General features: G+C 37.9%; 1 protein-coding gene across 1 annotated transcript in view; it reads left to right on the top strand.

Moving 5' to 3' along the window:
* MYO3B (myosin IIIB) overlaps positions 1 to 11,527 on the top strand; it is a 408,982-nt gene that overhangs the window by 335,417 nt on the left and 62,038 nt on the right. The gene's annotated exons all lie outside the window — the stretch shown is intronic.

Raw genomic sequence — 11,527 nt, 5'->3', positions numbered from 1 at the left:
TACCTAAAAGGTAAGGAAAGAACATGGCATCTGTAACCCAGAAGGAAAGAACTGTGTGAGTAGAGGGGTCTTGAGAAGACAGATGACCTTCAGTCAAGAACACAGTCAACACAGTATGGTACTGGCACGAAAACAGAAATATAGACCAATGGAACAAGATAGAAAGCCCAGAGATTAACACACGCACCTATGGGCACCATATCTTTGACAAATGAGGCAAGAATATACAATAGGGCAAATATAGTCTCTTTAATAAGTGGTGCTGGGGAAACTGGTCAGCTACGTGTAAAAGAATGAAATTAGAACACTTCCTAATTACCATATACAAAGATAAACTCAAAATGGATTAAAGACCAAAATGTAAGACTGGAAACCATAAAACTCTTAGAGGAAAACATAGGCAGAACACTCTACGACATAAATCACAGCAAGATCCTCTATGACCCACCTCCTGGAGTAATGGAAATAAAAACAAAAATAAACAAGTGGGACCTAATTAAACTTAAAAACTTTCATACAGCAAAGGAAACTATAAACAAGATGAAAAGACAACCCTCAGAACGGGAGAAAATAATAGCAAATGAAGCAACTGACAAAGGATTAATTTCCAAAATATACAAGCAGCTTATGCAACTCAATACCAGAAAAACAAACAACCCAATTAAAAAGTGGGCAAAAGACTTAAATAGACATTTCTCCAAAGAAGACATACACATGGCTAATAAACACATGAAAAGATGCTCAACATCACTCATTATTAGAGAAATGCAAATCAAAACTATAATGAGATATAACCTCACACCAGTCAAAATGGCCATCATCAAAAAATTTACAAACAATAAATGCTGGAGATGGTGTGGAGAAAAGGGAACCCTCTTGCACTTTTGGTGGGAATGTAAATTGATACAACCACTATGGAAGACAGCATAGAAATTTATTTTAAAACTAGGAATAAAACCACCATATGACCCAATATTCCCACTACTGGGCATATACCCCAAGAAGACCAAGACTGAAAAAGACACTTGTATGCCAAGGTTCATTACAGCACTGCATACAATAGCTAGGACATGGAAGCAACCTAGATGTCCATTGACAGATGAGTGGATAAAGAAGCTGTGGCACATATATACAGTGAAATATTAATTTAACCATAAAGAGGAATGCATTTGAGTCAGTTCTAATGAGTTGGATAAACCTAGAGCCTATTATACAGAGTGAAGTAAGTCAGAAAGAAACAAATATCATATATTAATACATATATATGGAATCTAGAAAGATGGTACTGAAGGTACTGTTTGCAGGACAGTAATGGAGATGCAGACATAGAGAACAGCCTTATGGACACGGTGGGCTGGGGGTGGGGGGCAGCAGGTAGGAAGAAGAGGGTAAGACTAATGGAGAGTAGCATGGAAACATACACTAACATGTAAAATAGGTGCATGCTAAGTTGCCTTAGTCGTGTCCAACTCTTTGTGACTCTATGGACTATAGCTCACCAGGCTCCTCTGTCCATGGGATTCTCTAGGCAAGAATACTGGAATGGGTTGCTATTCCCTTCTCCAGGAGATCTTCCCGACCCAGGGATTGAACCCACATCTCTTAAGTCTATTGCATTGGCAGGTGGTTCTTTACCGCTTGGGCCACCTGGGAAGCCCATTGGAATTTGCTGTATGACTCAGAGAACTCAAAGCAGGGCTTTGTGACAACCTAGAGGGCGGGATGGGGTGGGAGGTGGGAGGAGGGCTGAAGATGGAGGGGAGATATACATATATATATATACACCTATGACTGATCTATGCTGATGTCTGGCAGAAACCAACACAATAATGTAATTACCCTTCAATTAAAAATTTAAAAAAACAATATAGTCAACACACAGCAACCTGACAGGAAGGGAGCTGTGGAATAGGAGAAAGTATTTTATCTCTTCCTGCTCACTTCCTTCCTTCCTTCTGATGTCCTGTGAGGACTCCTTATTGGCCAAGCCACTGGGAAGCCAAAGTACTCCATACAGGTCAGTTTCTGGGTCAGAAAATGTGGTGGAAATAGATGGAGAGTGGATATGCTGGGAAGAAATGCTGTACCACTTAAAAGTACCCAATATAACTTCAGTTCCTAATAAATAGTTCACACTCTCTTTGACAGATGAAAGATGAAAACACTTCTCTGGAATACATTTTTTAAAACAGTGCCTTAGTTAGAGATTGTTCTCTATTTAAATAAACAGACTGGAATACAGTGACTTCGACAGATAAGTGTTCATTTTCTTCATGCCACCAGAACTCCGGGGGTAGGCAGTTTTTCATATTGACTGAGGAGATCAAGAATGTCAGGCAAGGCCATGCCTCTGCAACTCTCTTGCCTTTTTTTTTTATGATCTCAAGATGGCTGCTGGAGCTACAGCCTTCAGGGCTGCATTCTTTTTGAAAGGACAAAAAGGATTTTCCTGGAGGCCTTATGAGGATTTTCCTGGAGGCCTTATGAGATGCCTTTTGTTTGCTTCTCGGGGCCCTCCTTTACCTGCAGGAGAACCTAAAAGAAATTTGAGTTAATCAGCTTGTTGCCCTATGAAAAAACATTCTTTTGGGAAAGAAACAAGCAAGAATGAATGTTGAGTAGACAACTAGTAATACCTACGCAAGATAGACTTTAATCATCTCAGGCATATGCTAAGGGCATAGTTTCATGCTGGTTTCTGAACTGGGGAATTTTCAAGTCATATGAATCAAATTGTCCCTCCTTAATGATCTGCCTTGGGTCTCTCTTCATGGAATACCAAGGCCTGCAGGAAAGAGGCTACTTATAAGAGATGGTTATAAAATTCAGCTTGCTCCTTGGAAGGAAAGCTATAACAAACCTAGACAGCATATTAAAAAGCAGAGATATCACTTTGCTAACAAAGGTCCATCTAGTATCAAAGCTATAGTTCTTCCATTAGTCATGTATGGATGTGAGAGTTGGACCTTGAGTGCCGAAGAATTGATGCTTTTGAACTGTGGTGTAGGAGAAGACTCTTGAGAGTCCCTTGAACTGCAGGAAGATCAAACTAGTCAATCCTTGAGGAAATCAACCCTGAATATTCATTGGAAGGGCTGATGCTGAAACTGAAGCTCCAATACTTTGGCCACTTGATGCAAAGAGCCAATTCATTGAAAAAGACTCTGATGCTGGGAAAGATTGAAGGCAAATGGGGAAGAGGGTGGAAGAGAATAAGATGGTCTAATAACATAACCAATTCAATGGACATGAATCTGAGCAAACTCTGGGAGATAGTGAAGGACAGGGCAGCCTGGCATGCTGCAGTCCATGGGATCACAAAGAGCTGGACAGAACTTAAGAGACTGAACAATAACAACAAATAAAATTCTAAGACAGATATTCAAGTGTGTTTTGTGGAAACAGTTTGTTTAAACAAAGTGAGCTACTTATTATGGTAGAGTCTAGAAATGAGAGCAATGGAAAAGACACACTTTTAGAATGCTGGTAGAAGTATAAAGGAACAATTTTTATGCAGAAATATTTTTCAGTGTATATTGAGGGACTTCTAAAAATGGTCAGATCCTTTAACCCAATAATTTACTCATAATCTGCCTTTTTAGAGTCTAGAAAAAGTTATGAGAACAATTAAATAAATTTGATACCACTGTACCCCTTGGACTATAGCCTACCAGGCTCCTCTGTCCATAGAATTCTCCAGACAAGAATACTGGAGTGGGTAGCCATTCCTTCTCCAAGGGATCTTCCTGACTCAGGGATCAAACCCAGGTCTCCTGCATTGCAAGCACTAATGAAACCCATATATTATGGAATAATATATAACTATTAAAATTATATTACAAAGTATTTATGATAGCTTGGGAGAATTGATTTCATTATCACGTTAGCCAAGGTTCTGCTGCAGTTTTTCTTGAGTATTTCAATTCTCTATGTCTCCTTTTCCTTTAATATTCACTGAAATGACCAGAGCCTCTATCCTAGTATTAATACTAGGATTTACACCCTCAAACTGCCCATCAGCACCTCAAACTGAAGGAAAAAAAAAACACCCCTTTAGAAAGAATTGATCAAGAGCTTTAAAGGGAAGTTCATAAAAGGAAAAAAAAATACAAATGACCTAGGACTCTATGCAAATGTTCAACTTCAAATTTAATACAAAAAAATGAAAATTTCTTTTTTGCTTTACAAGTGAAAATGAAAGTGTTAGTCACTCATCTGTATCTGACTCTACAACCCCATGGACTGTAGCCTGCCAGGCTCCTCTGTCCATGCAATTCTCCAGGCGAGAATACTGGAGTGGTTTGCCCTTCCCTTCTCCATCAGATCTTCTTGACCCAGGGATCAAACCCAGGTCCCCACATTGCAAGCAGATTCTTTACAATCTGAGCCACCAGGGTAGCCCCAAGCTATGATTTTTTAAAAAAAGATAATACCTGGGCTGTCAGGAAAACAAAGAAACAAGGGCACTCATAGTATTGTTTGTGTCAGGGCAACACCCTACTTTGAGGACAAATCTGCCAATATATCATTTGACTCAGAAACACCTGCACCATGAACTTATTCTTTGTACATAATTGGACAAGCGTATTGGAAGCATTTTTTTTTCCATTTTAATTAGTTGGAGGCTAATTACTTTACAATATTGTAGTGGTTTTTGTCATACATTGACATGAATCAGCCATGGATTTACATGTATTCCCCATCCCGATCCCCCCTCCCACCTCCCTCTCTACCCGATCCCTCTGGGTCTTCCCAATGCACCAGGCCTGAGCACTTGTCTCATGCATCCAACCTGGACTGGCGATCTGTTTCACCATAGATAATATACATGTTTTGATGCTGTTCTCTCAAAACATCCCACCCTCACCTTCTCCCACAGAGTCCAAAAGTCTGTTCTGTATATCTGTGTCTCTTTTTCTATTTTGCATATAGGGTTATCGTTACCATCTTTCTAAATTCCATATATATGTGTTAGTATACTGTAATGGTCTTTATCTTTCTGGCTTACTTCACTCTCTATAATGGGCTCCAGTTTCATCCATCTCATTAGAACCGATTCAAATGAATTCTTTTTAATGGCTGAGTAATATTCTATGGTGTATATGTACCACAGCTTCCTTATCCATTCGTCTGCTGATGGGCATCTAGGTTGCTTCCATGTCTTGGCTATTATAAACAGTGCTGCGAAGAACATTGGGGTGCATGTGTCTCTTTCAGATCTGGTTTCTTCAGTGTGTATGTCCAGAAGTGGGATTGCTGGGTCATATGACAAACCCACAGCAAGCATTACCCTCAATGGTGAAAAATTGAAAGCATTTCCCCTAAAATCAGGAACAAGACAAGGGTGCCCACTCTCACCACTACTATTCAACATAGTTTTGGAAGCTTTGGCCACAGCGATCAGAGCAGAAAAAGAAGTAAAAGGAATCCAGATAGGAAAAGAAGAAGTGAAACTCTTGCTGTTTGCAGATGACATGATCCTCTACATAGAAAACCCTAAAGACTCTACCAGAAAATTACTAGAGCAAATAAACGAATATAGTAAAGTTGCAGGATATAAAATTAACACACGGAAATCCCTTGCATTCCTATACACTAACAATGAGAAAACAGAAAGAGAAATTAAGGAAACAATACCATTCACCACTGCAACAAAAAGAATAAAATACTTAGGAGTATATCTACCTAAAGAAACAAAAGACCTATACATAGAAAACTATAAAACACTGATGAAAGAAATCAAAGAGGACACAAACAGATGGAGAAATATACCGTGTTCATGGATTGGAAGAATCAATATTGTCAAAATGACTATACTACCCAAAGCAATCTATAGATTCAATGCAATCCCTATCAAGCTACCAATGGCATTTTTCACAGAACTAGAACAAATAATTTCACAATTTGTATGGAAATACAAAAAACCTCGAATAGCCAAAGTAATCTTGAGAAAGAAGAATGGAACTGGAGGAATCAACCTGCCTGACTTCAGACTCTACTACAAAGCCACAGTCATCAAGACAGTATGGTACTGGCACAAAGACAGAAATATAGATCAATGGAACAGAATAGAAAGCCCAGAGATAAATCCATGAACCTATGGACACTTTATCTTCGATAAAGGAGGCAAGGGTATACAATGGAAAAAGACAGCCTCTTTAACAAGTGATGCTGGGAAAACTGGTCAACCACTTGTAAAAGAATGAAACTAGAATACTTTCTAACACCATACACAAAAATAAACTCAAAATGGATTAAAGATCTAAATGTAAGACCAGAAACTATAAAACTCCTAGAGGAGAACATAGGCAAAACACTCTCTGACATAAATCACAGCAGGATCCTCTATGACCCAATCTCCCAGAATATTGGAAATAAAAGCAAAAATAAACAAATGGGACCTAATTAAACTTGAAAGCTTTTGCACAACAAAGGAAACTATAAGCAAGGTGAAAAGACAGCCCTCAGATTGGGAGAAAATAATAGCAAACAAAGCAACAGACAAAGGATTAATCTCAAAAATATATAAGCGACTCCTCCAGCTCAACTCCAGAAAAATAAATGACCCAATCAAAAAATGGGCCAAAGAACTAAACAGACATTTCTCCAAAGAAGACATACAGATGGTTAACAAACATATGAAAAGATGCTCAACATCAGTCATTATCAGAGAAACGCAAATCAAAACCACAATGAGGTACCATTATACGCCAGTCAGGATGGCTGCTATCCAAAAGTCTACAAGCAATAAATGCTGGAGAGGGTGTGGAGAAAAGGGAACCCTCTTACACTGTTGGTGGGAATGCAAACTAGTACAGCTGCTATGGAGAACAGTGTGGAGATTTCTTAGAAAACTGGAAATGGAAGCAATTTATACTATTATGTGGCTAGTTGTATTGAAGTATAAAAAAGAACCCAGTGATGTTAATTCTTGGCCATTCTGAGAATTTTGATAGATGAGAAATGAGAAAGTGCTTGACATGGTATCTAGCACACAGTAGGTGCTGTATAAATGTTTATTAAATGATAAATTAATTCAGATGGGTAGACACTTTAGGGGAAAGTGAGTTTTGTCTCAAAGAGCATCTTGCATTTTAGTCTCATCTTGTAAATATTTCTGGTCAACATTGGTAACCACAGACTAGAGCTTAGGAAACAGGACACAGCCATCTGTCAAGAACAGTGGGAGACTTTAGGGATGCGATTTCTTTCTGTTTGTCTGTCTTTCCCTTCTTATCTTTTCTTTCTTATACAAATCAGCTGAAAATGAATGTGGTCTCCAAACAAGGCTGGAGAAAGAGATTAGTAGTGAGCCTTGGAAAAATCTGTAGGGAGCAAGGTAGACCAAATCAGGTTGCTCGGTGGTTTATTTAGCTTATGCAGTGCTTTGACTGAGAGAGAAACTAAACTGGGTCATCTGATTGACAAGCATAATCATTTTAGATAAATTTGCATAGTCTGGAGAGATGATCTCAGGCCCTGCTGAAAGGAGGGTGTAGCTTACTTTAAAGTCTTTTCTCCTCCTCCGCTCAAACACTTTTCCCACAACACACCTGAAAAATCCCCTAACCTTTGTTGCAAAAGAATTTGACTAGAGTAATCAGTGAAGACAGTTTGAAATATTTTGGACTTCATATCAGCATGTTATAGCACATTAAAATACTCTTGGATTTTAATGATGAAAATATGTTGAAATAGAAACTTCTGCAGGTTGTATTATTTTCTCAGAAACTCCCAACAGAATATGCTTTAATCACTTAATGTAAGAGAGTATCTAAAATAGGTTAAGAGACTTGTTCTTCACTGTTTATGCTACAAAGGGAAGGATGAAGTAATGCTGCTGAGTTAGAAGGACTTTGAATAGAAAATTCAGTTTACATGCATAACATGGTATCTAATTTAAAAAATGAGCTTTAGAAAATGGCTATGGCATTATTTTACTGATTGTAATACTTGAGAATTTTTACCATGTAAATTGTATAGACAACTAAAGAAAATAAAGCTTACATTTTAGCCTCATTTTGAATATATATTATGGCTAGAATTCTATCATTTGAATTTTTCTAAGTCCTGCTTATCCCAGAAACTAAATATTATTACCCATCTTATGGAGAAAGCTATGAGTGGCTAGTGAGAAAAATCTTAATTTTTTCCACAGCATTAACGTTATCTGCACCAAACTTATTCACAGTATGGGAATCTATGGTGTTATCAGATCATGCCAGGAAAAGAAAACTCAATTTTTAAAAAATTATACACCAAGTGTGAATGGGTCTGGCATTTTGAAAAGGGTCTCATTCTCAGTACGTAAATCCTCTCTGTATAATTCTGAAGCTCAGATGTTTCTGATTAGTGTCCTGCTGTCTTACTGGTACCTCCTAGAAGTCAGGAAGATTAGCAGAGTGCATGCGGTCCTCACATCTCAGCATGATTGAGTCCAGGTTTTGAGAGGAGGGCAGTGACCTGATGAAGAAATGCAGCCTTCTCTGCCTTAGTCACACACTTAAGAGCCTTAGAACTTTAGCACGGATATTTGTCAGCCATCTAACCTTTAATATTGTCATATTTTTAAATGAGAACTCAACCCAGTGGCCTGTAGGAAACAGATTATAGAATTTTTGCAAGCAACCTTCAGTTAAAACAAAAATTTGAACTGCATTCATTGTCATGAAGAGAATGTTGTCTTTCCAGAGACTCTTTCTGGAAAATAAAAATAAGCAAAAATAAAATGATGCAATGCAGGATCAAGAGGGAATGATTTCAGTTATTAACCTGATGTTTAGTTATAAGCTTATTATTATATTACTATTATATATTTATATGGTTAGATAGCATCACTAACTCAATGGACATGAGTGTGAGCAAACACCGGGAGGTAGTGGAGGATAGAGGATGGTGGGCTACACAGTTCATGGGGTCACAAAGAGTTGGACAGGACTTAGCAACTGAACAACAACAATAATTATTATAATATATTTCTACTGAAACTGTCATTCCGATGCCAAAATAAAAACTAGATAAGTATTAATGAAATTAATAAGAATTTCAGGAAGATCTTTGTAAATTTCTCTAAGTTCCTCAGTTGAAAATGTTGTTTCTCCCCTACCAATGAATTTTAGGTGATGCTAGTGAAGATTGTGGGAGATTCAAAGAAAGGGACTTATAGAAATGCTTGAAACTCTTTGGACCTGGAAGTGTGACATTGCTTAGTTCATATAAAATCATGTAATGAAAGGTTTAAGAAAGCTAACAGGATACAGATCCAATCAGACCAGTGAAGGACAAGTCACTGAGCTTCACTTCAGCATAAGATGTTTTGTTTGGGGCCTTTAGCTGAAGTTGGAAAGGAATGACTTGACTTGCTGAGTGGATGCTGAGATGCCTCCAGGCAGAAAGTCCAATGGAAAAGAACAACACAGAGCCAGAGTCACAAAGTGAATCTCACTGTGAAGAAAGTCACACCTTTTACTGCTGCTTATGGGGAACAGAAATAATTACAAGTGTTTGGAAATTCGGGTCTTAAGTAGTCTTAACACAGATCTAAACGTGAAAAGCTCAGTGAGATTTAGGAATGGAATGATGAAGAGTCATGCACATTTTTATGTGCTTCCAAATACAGATTTCTTATTCCATTTAGGAACTTTTTAAAGTGACAGTACTAGCATCACCTAGAAACAAATGCACTTTGCAATAGGTCTTCAACTGATGTGCTGCAGTACACTGTACACTGGTGTGTTGTGGGAGAGTTATGTTTGTGCCAAGATATTGAAGCAGTAGGGTCCAACCAGGTAAAAGGAGTGCTTCTGTTTGCACAACACAAATAGTATGCTTTTTCTGTATGTGTCAGGACATGACAGAGGCTGAAAACTGGCTTTGTAAAATTCCTAAAGTCTCATAATTTTACATGTCCCTTCTTCTAAAAAAGGGACAGAGCCAGAGGCAGAAAGAGTACAGCATCCCCAAACAGGACACATGACATGCATGGTGACAATGGGCAGAGTGTGGAAGAAGGCCCTGGAGGAGTTCAGGGGACTTCCTGTTGGGTTGTTTTGTTTTGTTTTCTTTACTTGACCACACTGACACTCTAACAATAAATACTCAGAAACATTCTAGCAAATGTTCAGGAGTGGTGGCATATGGAACATTTGATTTTGTTTGTGTTTAAAATATGATTTCCACACAGATGGCATTGGTTTAGCTGTTGTGTGACTTTGTTTGGATCTTTTTGTGCTCAATAAAGAGATGAGAACCATAGCTCTTTGAAACATCCAGCTCCCAGGTTTGATTACGTGATCTGCCTCCCTACAATTTGCAAAGGTACAGGCTTTCGTCCCTAAGATACCTTTACTTGTCAGTGAGATTTCAGTAACTCTTAACAGTGGGTTTCAGTTGGATCTTGGAATATTAAGGTTAAGGCATAAATGGAGGCTGTGAAAATTCCATGGACCAAAATACTTTGATATTTTGATTCCAGAATGCAGTTACTATCGTAGGAATCTGGTCATGATACTAGAGACGATGAAGCCAACTGTTTCTTTGAAAAGTTGGATTGCCAGGGACAAAGCCTACAAAAATGCAGTCAGTGGCATGTGTGTCCTGTTAGATAAGTTGGTATTTAATATCCACAGATATTTTTAGACATCCAGTCTGTCATTTTCTCTTTCAACCTTGGTGGTGAAGGAGGTTGAAGGAGAGAAAGAAAAAAAAAGCTTCAAATACTAGTGATTCATAAAATTGCAAAAGTCACTTTTTTGTTTGTTAATCATCATACCTATACTTTCCCATTAGCTGGGACCTGAATATCATTCCAAGGAATATTAGCGTGCCAGTTTTGTTTCCTTTTGTCTGTATTTAGTTTTCTCTGATGGCTGTTCACCCATCTTTCTAAAAGTTAGCTAAAGTCAGTGTCTCACTTTTACATTCCCCACAAAAAAATGCAACTTCCAGTAATATTCAAGTAATATGTTCTTCTCTTTACTAATGTGGTTAATGTCAGTAAAAATGGTTATATAAGAAGATACATGTTTCATCACCAACAGCCTCTGAAGGATATTTCACTGGAAGTTATGAAGCTGCAATTGAATTGTGTGTTAACCTATAAGCAGAGGAGTCATTTCCTTCCTAGGACCTTGAAAAAGAGACTCTATAAAACCAAGCTGGGTTATCTTCTGAAACTTCAAGTTTTGAATTGTGAGTGATAAAAAACTGAAAGTCATGGAAAATATTTTGCTCTTTTAATCCCTAAATTCTAGAATTCAGATTATTTTGCTAATTTTTTTTTCCTGCACAATCTGGCTCTTTTAACAATGTTTTCATTATAAGGTGACGGGGATTATTTGAAGATGAGAGTATTTAGTAAATACTTCATCCACCTAAACCTAATTTAACTAATTTGGAAGAGGATTAAGGAGACTCAGACATGGGTATGATCCAGGGGGAAGAGCCAAGATTAATGTACTGAGCTGCCAGAACTATTGTTTCAAACATTGTGAAATCAAATTTAGATCTCATACACAAGTTCTTGGCT

The sequence above is a fragment of the Odocoileus virginianus genome, chromosome 13 (genome assembly GCF_023699985.2).
Source record: "Odocoileus virginianus isolate 20LAN1187 ecotype Illinois chromosome 13, Ovbor_1.2, whole genome shotgun sequence".
Classification (NCBI taxonomy): Eukaryota; Metazoa; Chordata; class Mammalia; order Artiodactyla; family Cervidae; genus Odocoileus; species Odocoileus virginianus.
Note: the sequence above shows the minus strand (reverse complement) of the source record. Positions and strands in the feature narration are given on the sequence as shown.